Consider the following 11,929-nt stretch of genomic DNA (forward strand, 5'->3'; position numbering starts at 1 on the left):
ATATTTTTTCCCTGCAGTAGGAGATAGGCTACATGGGAAATAACATATGATGCAGTACCTTTGCAATTTGACTGGTTTAAACAATTCTGCTCACTAGAAAAAGAGTCTTCATATCTTCCAAGCCATTCAGCATTCCTGTAGAATTTCATGGATATCTTTTAGAATTATTTCATTTGGAAGGTCATCACAGTTTTCTCTGTGTTTGAAAACTAGAGCAAATCGTAAAGACAAATATCCCTTTGTTCACTGAAAATTTGTTATGTATGACATTTTGTGGGTGGATGTGCTAGATCAGCTTCTGACATGTGAATCTTATGCAGTAAAATCTGGATCTGTTATTTGGCAACTCACAGCTGTAGTTTTCTTCTATTTCTCACTATTTCATAATGTGAAGCAGAATTGACTGGGTGCGAGACTTTACAACAACCTCACATCAGAATATTGCTATTTATTGCAGCTCATGTTGGCACACAGACCAAAGAAGCACTAAGAAAAAAGAATATTTTTAAAAAATTTGTCTTAACTAAGATGGAATAGTTCTTCTCCTAAAGGAGCTTGAGGAAAAAAAAAAAGTTGTGATATGTTCATACCTTTTCATATCAAATCTATAATTATTAAAGCTGTCAGTCTGAAACACATACAACCTTCTCATACTTTCTGTGTATATTTTAGAAAGACATCTAATGGGAAAATTCTGTGCAATGAAGACCTCAAAAACTGTATCCCTAGTAAGGAATGATACAACAGCTGTTGCAACATAATTCCTGTTAATTATATTACTATATTACTTCTTAGCAACACACGATGCATATTTATTGTGTACACTTTTCCAAGAAATAGAAAGAATTTCCTTGCCTAGCATCATATATATTTTGAATTAACTCCACACAAAGGTGAGCAAGATGAGTATAAAGCCCCTGTTGAGATTTCTGGATTATTTCACAGCATTTAAAATTCAATTCCTTTGCGTTTTCTTTAGATCATCTCCTGTTCAGTCATGGTGCCTACTGACAGTGAAGCCACCTGTTCCCTAAACTAAAGAGAAGCATGGCAACAAGTATGGGTAAGTTTTGTGGGCATAACACAACTATAGTATCACAGCACACATCTCTCTGTCTTGATTCAGGCTTTAGACAATGCCCCTTTCTGATGCATTTAACCTCAGTGCAATCCAATAGGACCACGTGGGATTCCTGTGTATTACTTGGAAATACTTAATTAATTTTCTTCCAAAGAAAAAGTCAGGAAAAATAACATCTCATGCAAAGTGAAAATTTCAGAAGCCTGGAAAAAAATTTGTATTTATAAACCATCGTCACATTTTCATCTCTTTTCCCCAAACTAGACACTTTCAGCAAGGATCATGTGAGGTGTTAACTGGTTGACCTTTCACTTCCATTAGGATATGTGTACCCAAGACATTGGAAGGCTCTGTCCTGCTTTAGTTCAGAGTTCTAAGTCAGACCTTCATCTTTCTAAATCATTATAAAATATTTACACATTGTATTTCAAAATATGAATGCCTAACATGTAGAGTGAATGTAAGAGAGAATTTTCTTCTGTTAAAATCAGAAAAAGTTTTGTAATTGATTGCCATAGAATCTGACCTTGGATATTTAAAGATGCAAATTAATACAGCTCCGAGCAAGCTCACTAGGAATTCAGTGTTACAGCAAATCAGTTCATGTACTAACATGTTTTTATTTTAGCAGCTAATTTCCTGTGTTCTGAAATACGACATTTCATTCTACTTCTTGATCTACTAAGAAAGCTTTGAATCAGCTGATATGGAATAAGCTGACTCAGTAAGAATCTTAAGTCTGACCAAAGAGTACATTTTTTAAGAATGAAACCCCTTTCAGCCCAGAGACATAAAGCCATGTGAGAAAGCACACTTCCTCTCCCAACAGCTGAAGATGTGTTAGTGTTCCTCTGTATGCAGGGTCCTGACAGCAAGTGAATAAATTACTTTAAATTTTGACTGTCATATTTTCACACATGGTTAGGATTGTTACAGTAGATTTTTAATTCCCGATAATGGCAAGCAAATACACAAAACAATAGCAAATTTGTTGAATTTGACTTCGATAATGTTTTTATAGCTAAATCCATGTCCTCTTTTTCAAGCAAGGATTATTAATACCTTCAAAGTTCTTCATGCATTTCTACATACATTCCTAGGTACTTTTCTAAACGCCAGAGACTCTCATGTGAAGCACAAATCCAGTTAAACTGAGCTTCATAAGAAGTAGCTGGTCAATCTTTTTGTTGATGCTTTTGTCATTTGCTTCACCTTCCCTTTGTTGTTTCAGCAAACCATTATGAAATCTTCACACCAGACTGACCAAAGCCCGAGCCTAATTTTACAGCTCTGTCTTAAATTGGTACAGGAATCTTCTTAAAACAGCAGGTTGGAAAGTAAAAATAAATTTGAGCATAACCCAAATCCTAATTCTGAAATTTTTATTTGCCCACAGTTGAAGTACCCGAGTTCCAACTAAAAGAGCACCAGATTTTAACACCATTATCTCAATAATGAGATTGAAAAATGTTGAGAGGCTTTTAGATCAGCAGTACCCGACATTAGTGTCTCTGCATCAAAAACTTAGCTAATCTTTGTGTGACAGGTATTGCTTCAGTTTGTTTACATTTATGGATGTGTTTGCATTGCAATCCTGACACACCTAAAACAACCTCTAAAACTCAGTGCAGAATTTTGAATCTATATATTTCTGAATAAAAAAAAATCAAGAGAATCATACAATGGTTTGGCTCGTAAGGGTCCTTAAATCCCCTGCCCTGGACAGGAACACCTTCCACTAGACTCCAAGATTGCTCCAAGCCCTGTTCAACCTGGTCTCAAACACTTCCAAGGAGGAGGTATACATAGATTTTCTGGGCAACATGTGCCAGTGCTTCACCAGCCTCACAACGAAGAGCATCCTACTATCTAATCTAAACCTGACCTCTGTCAATTTGAAGCTATTCCCACTTTTTCTATCACTCCATGCCCTTGTCAAAAGTCCCTCTCTAGGTCTCTTGGAGCCCCTTGCACTACTGGGAGGTGCTCTAAGGTCCCCCTGAAGATCCTATATGTGCAAGTACAATCTCTTTCAAACACAAAATACTGAATTCTGGAAAAAATATGTCTACTAATGAGCTTCAGATTCTATTACTCCAAATTTGGAAATAGTGAAGTCACAAGGAATTGCAGACATAAGTCTGAAAATGCAGTTTCTGATGGTGGATTGTGTCTAAATACTGCCTGTTCCTGCAGATGTATGTTAGTTTGTGGGAAGAGAGAGACAGGAAGAGAGAAAAGTTATTCTCACTGTTATCAAACACACAGGAAAACCCTGAAGTTTGCTCTGCATTGCCCTTCCCTGCTTCTTTTGATGCTGTGCAGAAACCATTAGATGTAGAGTCATGGAATTAGAGCAACAGGGCATGGCACAAAAGAAGACATGGGTTGAACTGCAGTAACAGAACAAAATATTGTTCTCGAGGAATTTTACGAATATCTAGAGGATGCTCTGTTTGATTCTAGCTCAGATTCCCTTTGGTTTCACAGTCCTAATTTTAGGGGGTTTTAATGTTATGAAGTGCTTACTTTGCTCCTGTATGTAGTCCTTTCAAAATAAATACAGCTGAATAAGCAAGAAAAATAAGCTGCTATTGGTCAGCAAAAACAAATATATAAAATTACAGTTAATCCAGGGAAAAACCTAAGCTAAATCAGTTTCTAATATTTAGTGAACACTGAAGTACTTGCATAAAATTAAATATTCAGTGTAGGGAATTGTGAATATATGGCAAGGTATTGTTAATATGGCCACATATATGAAATGTTTCCTGTAGTAAAGAAGTCAGTCACCTCAGACTGAGTACCAAGCTGAGGTACCCACCCCTGGGCTGTGGGGCCAGGCAGCATGACCCACGTGCCATGGGTGCTGCTCTAAACTCCTGGTACATGAGACTCTAAGAACACTCATGCCAGCTGAAACATATTTTGCAAAGGCTTAAGAAAATTAACTCCTGGTCTTGTATCTCCCAGGCTCATACACTGACTTCAGTAAAGCTAAGCCCTCCACCTGTGCATGAGATCAGTATGTGCCTTTTCATCAACAACAGGACTTAAATAGAAGTTAATGAAAAAGGAGGCAAAAAATGTATTTTCTCTGTCATACTGTAACTTCTTGATACATATTTCCTAGAAGTATATCCTGACCATCTATGGCGGAAATCAGCTTCAAACTATCTGCAAACCTTAATGATTGGGAAGTAGTAAAAATTGGTAATACACTTATTACAAACGTAAGTAAATATACAAAGACCCACAAAAACCAAAATAAATTAACCTACCCCATAAGGTAATGCCTCTAGTTCCTTTTCCTGTAGGACAGATGATATGTGTTTTAAGAAAATATATTATATTGGCTGTGAACCCTGTACATCTCAAGGCAAATGTGTAGACTGCAGAATTAGGGATGTGATCCCATGTCTTCTTTCCTCCTCTTCTACACAAAAGCATCAGTGAGGATGGGGTGTAAACTTAAACTGTCTCTATTCTAACATTACTGTTGTTCTGCCACAACCTTGGCATTGATGCATTGCATTTTTGAGTTTAAAAAAAATCCCTGATCTTCCACTTTCCTCAGTCTAAAGAACTTATAGAAGAGAAGTGGGCAACTGCACAGCACCATGTAACAAACTGCATTAAAATGCAGGAAGTATTTTGAGGTTCCTAATTCTATTACAGTGTGGACAATGAGTGCATTTGTGTTTGTCCCCTTTCCAGTTTGAGGTTAAATTGATCAATGAATGGAAATCTGGGTGGCAGCAGAAAGAGGTACTGCAGATGATGATGCAGGCAGAAAAAATGTCAGGCCAATTATTAGGAAAAACACAAACCCCAACTTTTTCTCCACCTTTCCAAAGTTTGCACTAGTACAGAGCCTACACATATGTGTGAAGGTTTCTGCCTTTCCCTAACGTCTTCATTCAATAGCTTGCCGAGGAATCTCACATGATATTGCATCTCTGTGTCTGACTCTTGAAAAATATGCTTTATGTGATGAGTAGCTGAATAAGCCCACATGCAATTCTTCTGCCTGTGTATTAGTATACCTCACTGTCCCCCAGAGCTGCTCTTCACTATGAGCGTGTCTAAAGTACCAGGAGCTCAGAGCAACTATGATTACCAGACTGAATAACATACTGTGTTTTCTCTACCTGCAGCACCACAGGATTTTCCCAGCTGATTTGATTAACCTATCATATTGCTACTAAATGAAAACAAAAAACCTCTCAGATGTGAGCTGAGTTTCTGGCCTTCACCACTGTGCCATCCATCTGTTTTTTGTAAGAACCACTTTCCCTGAAGGGAGAGGGTGTGTTGAGGCTGAATCTACCACTTTGCTCAGAATAAAAGCCACTTTCATTTCCTTTATGAATCAACACTACTGGGACACAGAAGCTTGATAAAAAAACCTAATGATTATGTGATTTACTGGTTTGGCTTTCTGAGGAATAATCCTTATAGGTAGGAGGTGGGATATCATGATGCATGGAGAAGAGGGGCAGGAATATTAGACCTTATTTTGTTTCTGGTTTTCTCTTACAGTGTAAGAGACACCCTGCAGTTCTGACCATGACTATTCTTCCCATGCTTACTGGTTCTATCAGTGCACCTTGGAACATCAGTCAAGTGCCAATTTCTACACAGTTCCACCCATGAAAATGTAACCCAAGAGTGTATTGAAGTCTTTTAGTAAATCCTTCACATACAAGGTGCTAGTTTGGCATGAAGAGATATCAGAGAGGGTTAGCAGTTATCTGGAATGAGGCAGCTCTTGAGAGGACAATTTAACTTGCTAGTATTTCACAAGATTTCTGTTAGCCATGAACCCTCCAAGGCTGAGTGTTCTGTAAGTCTTTGTATGAGCTGAGTTCATGGAGTCAAATAGCTTTGAATTAGGAGCTTTGTCAGTGAAATGGAAGTGAATTTTCAATTTGTGAACACTTGACAAATATTCTCCCTTCTTCACTAGAGTGATGTTGAACCTAGCACTACCTCAAATTTGTTAACCCATTTCCTTAAAACCTTAATTATTTAGGTAGCTAAACATGTAAATTTAGAAATAATGAAAATTAGGAAAATTGTTACATATACTAAAATGGTATAATTCAATGAGTCACATCTGAGATACCATTCTAGATGCTGTTGCAGTCCATTCAGAATCACTATATAAATTTGAATCTTGGAAATATCTTAGTAAAAAAAATTAAATATTATCTAACAGTTTACCATCAAAATATCTGTTGAAGAGCCTCCATTAATATGAAGCAGAATGCAGAGAAGCCCTAATTTTTTGGCCTAACAACTTATTTATCAGTCCACCCTAACTTTCTCTTCAAAATTACAAAAAAGTAAGGCATTTACCCAATAGCAGATTTTCTTTTCTCTTCCTGTTATCTGTAATTGAGAAAATGTATTGGATTAGTCCCATTGCTAGAGTGATTGATTTTATGTGAAAACCTATTTTATTAATTAAGTTGCTTTAAGGTCTAGATTAATAACAAGCAGTTATAACCTTCTAAATCAGATAATAATCTACATCCTAGTGGAAAATAACTCTTGGGTGTGCTGTGTCACTCTCTTATTACCTCCCATGAAAAAAGTTCAGGGCTCCTGACACTGTATTTGCTCCATAGGACAAAGAATTCCTTTTTACCTGGTTTCAACAGTGTAAATACATTAATTGCATGCACCAGGTCATGGTTTGATGACGTGGTAATTTCTGCCCGTAGGGAAATAGGCAAGGTCCCTTTTTCCCCTCACCAAGTAAACAAATGTTAAGCCAGCAAGGTCTTTACTCGTGATAAATATGCACTTCAGAATTTCTTAAAAGGTTTTTCATAAGGCTCATCTCAAAATAAAGGATTATAATGAGTCATTACTGCACCTCTTCTGACATTCTGGGGAAAGCAGTGCTCCATTTTGTATGTGGTCATACTGAGCAGAACAATGCATCACACCTGACCATTCTTCATGCAGACAATAATGAGATTTTATTACTTCAATTAAAATTAGTAGCTACAAAGCAGCTACGGGAAGACCACATTAAAAGAAATACAGTAAACAAACCTTTGACAGAATAAAGTATTAAATTGGTGTTGAAAATTAAGATTAATATTTGAATGAAGTGTGAGAAACCCTTCCGGTTAATGTGTGACTAGTATATATTTATTTTAGTGCAGTTCAGTATAACCCCAAAGTCAGAAGACTTCAGTGGAGCTGATGAAGATCAGTGAGACAGAATCAAGATTGAATTTTCATCCAATTTTACCTGAGCTATATGTAGCTGAATATAGTGCTGTGCAAATCATAGTTTATGATGCCATATCCTTTTAACCACTGTCCTCATTCAAGCCTGAGTAAATCAAATAATACAGTTAAAGAAAAGACAAATAAAAAAGTCAAAAAATACACTTTTTCTAACTGAATTTTATATTTATTTTCACAGAATTAACTATGTTGAAGAAGACCTTTGAGTTCAACCCAACACCACCTTATCAATTAGACTATGGCACTGAGTGCCACATCCAGTCTTTTCATAAACACCTCCAGGGATGGTGACTCCACTGCCTCCCTGGACAGCCCATTCCAATGCCAAATCACTCTTTCTGTGAAGAACTTCTTCCTAATGTCCAGCCTAAACTTCTCCTGGTGCAGCTTAAGGCTGTGTCCTCTCATCCTGTCACTGGTTGCCCAGGAGAAGAGACCAACCCCCACCTGGCTACATCCTCCTTTCAGACAGTTGTAGAGAGTGATAAGGTCTCCCCTGAAACTCCTTTTCTCCAGGCTCAACAACCCCAGCTCCCTCAGCTGCTCCTCATCAGACTTGTGCTCCAGACCCTTCGCCAGCCTTGTTTTTCTTCTCTGGACAAGCTCCAGCATCGCAACATCCTTCTGAAACAGGGGTTGATTTTCTTTTTTCTTTTTTTCTAATTTTCTTCTAGTGTGCAGTACTTTTAGAAACTGTGGATGACCTAGTAATATAGCACATTCCAGTACCAAAAAAGGCTACAAGAGAGTTGGAGAGGGACTTTTGACAAGGGCATGGAGTGACAGGACAAGGCGTAATAGATTCAAACTGAAAGAGATTAGGTTTAGGTTAGATATTAGGAGGAAGTTCTTTACTGTGAAGGTGGTGAGACACTGGCCCAAAGAAACTGTGGATGCCCCATGCCTGGAAGTGTTTCAGGCCAGGCTGGGTGGGACTTGGAGCAACCAGGTCCAGGGTAAGGGGGGTTGGTACTAGGTGATTTTTAAGGTCTCTTACAATACAAATTAAGCTATGATTCTATGATTCTGTGATTCTACAACTAAATTCTGGCATCTCCTATTAAATCTTTTCTAGGAGCTGAAGAGACACAACTATGCTTTTCTGGAGAGCATAATATGTGTATCTGTAAACCTGCATTAGTAAGATTAGGCCGTAGAGAAATCTGTCTTTGGGATGCCTTGTAGAGGGAAAGAAACATTTGTGGTCTGTAAGAAGTGTCTATAGGAAAAATATTAAAAGAAAGTGTTTCTTTTGGGGTTTTATTTGGTCTATAAATTCAAAATCTTGTCTTAGGTATGCTTTTGTGAGAAGTTCCTCTGCTGACTGAAAAATTCATAATACTGTCACAGAAAGAATTATCTTTACTACTCCTTTTAAAAATTTCCCCCCCACAATTATTTGATGTGAGGGCCTTAGAAACACTCAGGTGTAAAAGATAGTCTTTGTTAAGATTAATCATTCTCTGCCCTTTGAATTGCGTGTTATATGCTTACAGACTACATTTTTGAATCCTCCAATGAGCTCTCCAGAAGAAACCAGAGACGCAATATCTGAATTTTACCACATTTTTATTTAACGTGACTATGAGAGAGGGAAACAGGAAGGGAAAACAAGCAGCAATTTTTATCAAATGGCTTTAAGGTTTTTTAACATGTATCATTTAGGAAAAAGTAATGTATGGGTCCAAGGAGTCTTTAAAGTACCTCCTTCAGGACCAAAATAATGAGGAATTTTGGAGTGGTCATATCAGATGGGAAATGGTTTGAAAGGCACAAGACAAGAGGCTTGTATAGATTTTACTGTAAAAAAAAGGTGTATTCTAAGATCATTGAACACCACTTCAAAGAAGAATAAGGTGAAGAAGCTAAGTTTCTTGCTATTATCACGAACACTCAGGCAGTGAAACCATCACAACTCAAAGATTTATTCAGTATGTTTTCAAAGGCAACTTTCAAAATGTATTTTGCCATTAAAACTTCCAGGTTTTGTGGTGATGCGATATTTTTATTGTATATTTGTATGTTCTTTGTACCCCAATGGTTCATCCCTACCTTCCCCACTTCTACCCCCAGCTGGTCTGTTCCAGATCCAAGCTGCTCCCCCGGTGCTCCCAAAAATGGTTTTCTCCTCCCTTTGTTCTGGCTCCTTCCCTGCCGATCGCCCAAACCCCTCCTGGAGTTCTGGATTGTTCTGTGTCTGTCACCCAAGCCCTCCCTAATTACCCTTATATGGTCCCCGTCAATCCCCCGAGACCCTGCCCCCTCAGATACCTCCCCTCTTGGAAATCCCCTAAACCTGGACGCCCCATTGGGGCATGTGACCCCTCTCCCTCCACCCACCAAGACCATTGGACCAGATGTGAGTCCTTCCCTCTAGCGTCCCTCCCTCCTAATCCGCCTATTGGTCCCTAGTTAGGATACTCCCTCTGTTCAACCCCCCCCCCCTTCCTAAGGTGTAGCAGCACTGCAACTGTTGCTTGTTCACTGTGGATCCCAATCAATGAGCTTGGATTACCTCACCATGAATCCCCTTCGATGAGCTTGGATTACCTCCCGTGGCAAGCCTCCCTGCTACTTTTTATCTTTTCCTTCCTTGAGGGCTGCTGACTGCCACAGTGCCTGGAGCCTTAGCTCCCTTGAGTAGAGCAGAGGCTTCAGAGGAGCAGCTTTAAAGCTCTGTGCCTCCAGCTGCTCCCCACTCCTGCCGCACACCGCTGGAGCTAGCCTGGGCAGTGGAAGGCAGCCGTCACTGTGACAAGTTTTGTAATACAGTCATAGTTTCAAAGCATAGCAATACAATATTTTGGATAAATACAGATAATATATTTTGTGTTTACATATTCTCAACACTGCAGCTGGTTGCAGGGCTTTTTTTAGAACACCAGTGTAAAAAGAAAGGAAATCACAAGATGCTGTAAGGAAAGCAGCAAGTGAAATGTCTCATGAGGAGCAGTTTTCTTTAGGTTGCCAGGTGAAAGCTGAAATTCATTCCAACAGTCAGGTTTTCTTTCAGCTGCAAATTTCTCATCTGGATGTAGAAAACATGAAATTATATTCTCTAATTTGTATTATGAGTAAAGGCAGACTTCATGATCTTAGCAGTTGGTATGGATTAATTTATAAGTTGCCCTAGCAGATAAAACTGTCTTTTTTTCTACATTCCACACATATGTAGAGAAATTATTCATCATTTATTCAAAACCTCCGGTCTTCACACATCATGATAGTATAATACAATGATTTTTTTAGCATGGGATTTATTCTCATATGGGAATGCATAATCTTTCTACTCTTCTTATATCTGTAACTATTCTGTAGACAAATGAATTTTTAATTTTTTTTTTTCTGGAGTTACATAGAGAAGAATACATCCCACCAAAATCATGGATACCTTTTGTTTAAGAGGAAGCTTAACCTTGGAAAACTGAACAATCGGTTGTGTGATGAAATTGCCCTATGTATCTAAAATTTAGATGATAATTATCATCTCCATTGAAAAAGTAAGATATCTACTTTCCAGAAGCAACTGCTATCCTATCAGTAGTAAATTTCTAGTTCATTCTCTGAGGAATCATTTCTAGATAATATAATGATCTACATTCAAGGTCCAGTGTCTGGGATACAGGCAGGAAGGAGGCCAGTCTGACATAGCATTTAGATAATTGTCTGGTAGATTGCATAAACCATTTTCTTAGTCAAGTGAGAAGTTTCTATAAAGACAGTTTAAAGCTCAAATGGGAAGACAAGCAGGCAGAAAAAGACTCTTCTTAAATTGTCCAGGAGAAACTTGTAGCCTGGTCTGGCAGTCTCTTGAAGCCTGTGTGAGAACATATTGGCTCACACCTTTAGGTTTGGATCAGACCCTAATTAGGGAGTACATTTCAAATCTTTTCAGACTCAATAATGTAGCATAGGAAGGACCATAAGACATTCTTACACTCAAGCACTTTGCAGTAGGCAAGGGACAGGTGTTGGTGCTAATTCAAAGGACTGCAGCACTGTGCATCAGTTCTCTCAGAGCTGGAAGGTACAAACACTGCAGCACTCTGACAACTCTGAACAATTACACTCCTAGAGTGCCAGAAAGTCAAAGTCCTCATGTTAAAGTAACAGGTTGCCCTTATGCCTACAGCTTAGTAACTGAGATGGTTCTCTTGCAGCAATGAAAAAAAAAAAAGACCTTCCAGATAAGGACTGTGAGCAGGACTGCCCTAAATGCAGCACATCTGAATAGGCTATGAAATCAGCCCTCTGTCCTTGCAAGAGGAGGGTTTGAGTATCTTCAGAGGAGAGTTTCTCCTCCAGCTTGCACAAACAAGTACACTTACAGAACAGCATGTGAAAAGTTACAATCCCATTAACCTGCAAAGGTACTTACCTTTTGATCTGAGAGGGCATAGAGAGCTTAAATAAGGATTTCCCCTAGGAAGTTAAGGTGAACTTCTAGGGAGAGCTTCAAGCAGGAGTTCTTACAGGCTCAAGGTGCTCATGGGGATGCTCCTTTTTAAGGCATACTGTGACAGCAAACTCATAGATCTATTCTGAGAGAATCTTGCTGCTCCACCAAAAGAATTTAACAAG

This window comes from Corvus hawaiiensis, chromosome Z (genome assembly GCF_020740725.1).
Source record: "Corvus hawaiiensis isolate bCorHaw1 chromosome Z, bCorHaw1.pri.cur, whole genome shotgun sequence".
Taxonomy (NCBI): domain Eukaryota; kingdom Metazoa; phylum Chordata; class Aves; order Passeriformes; family Corvidae; genus Corvus; species Corvus hawaiiensis.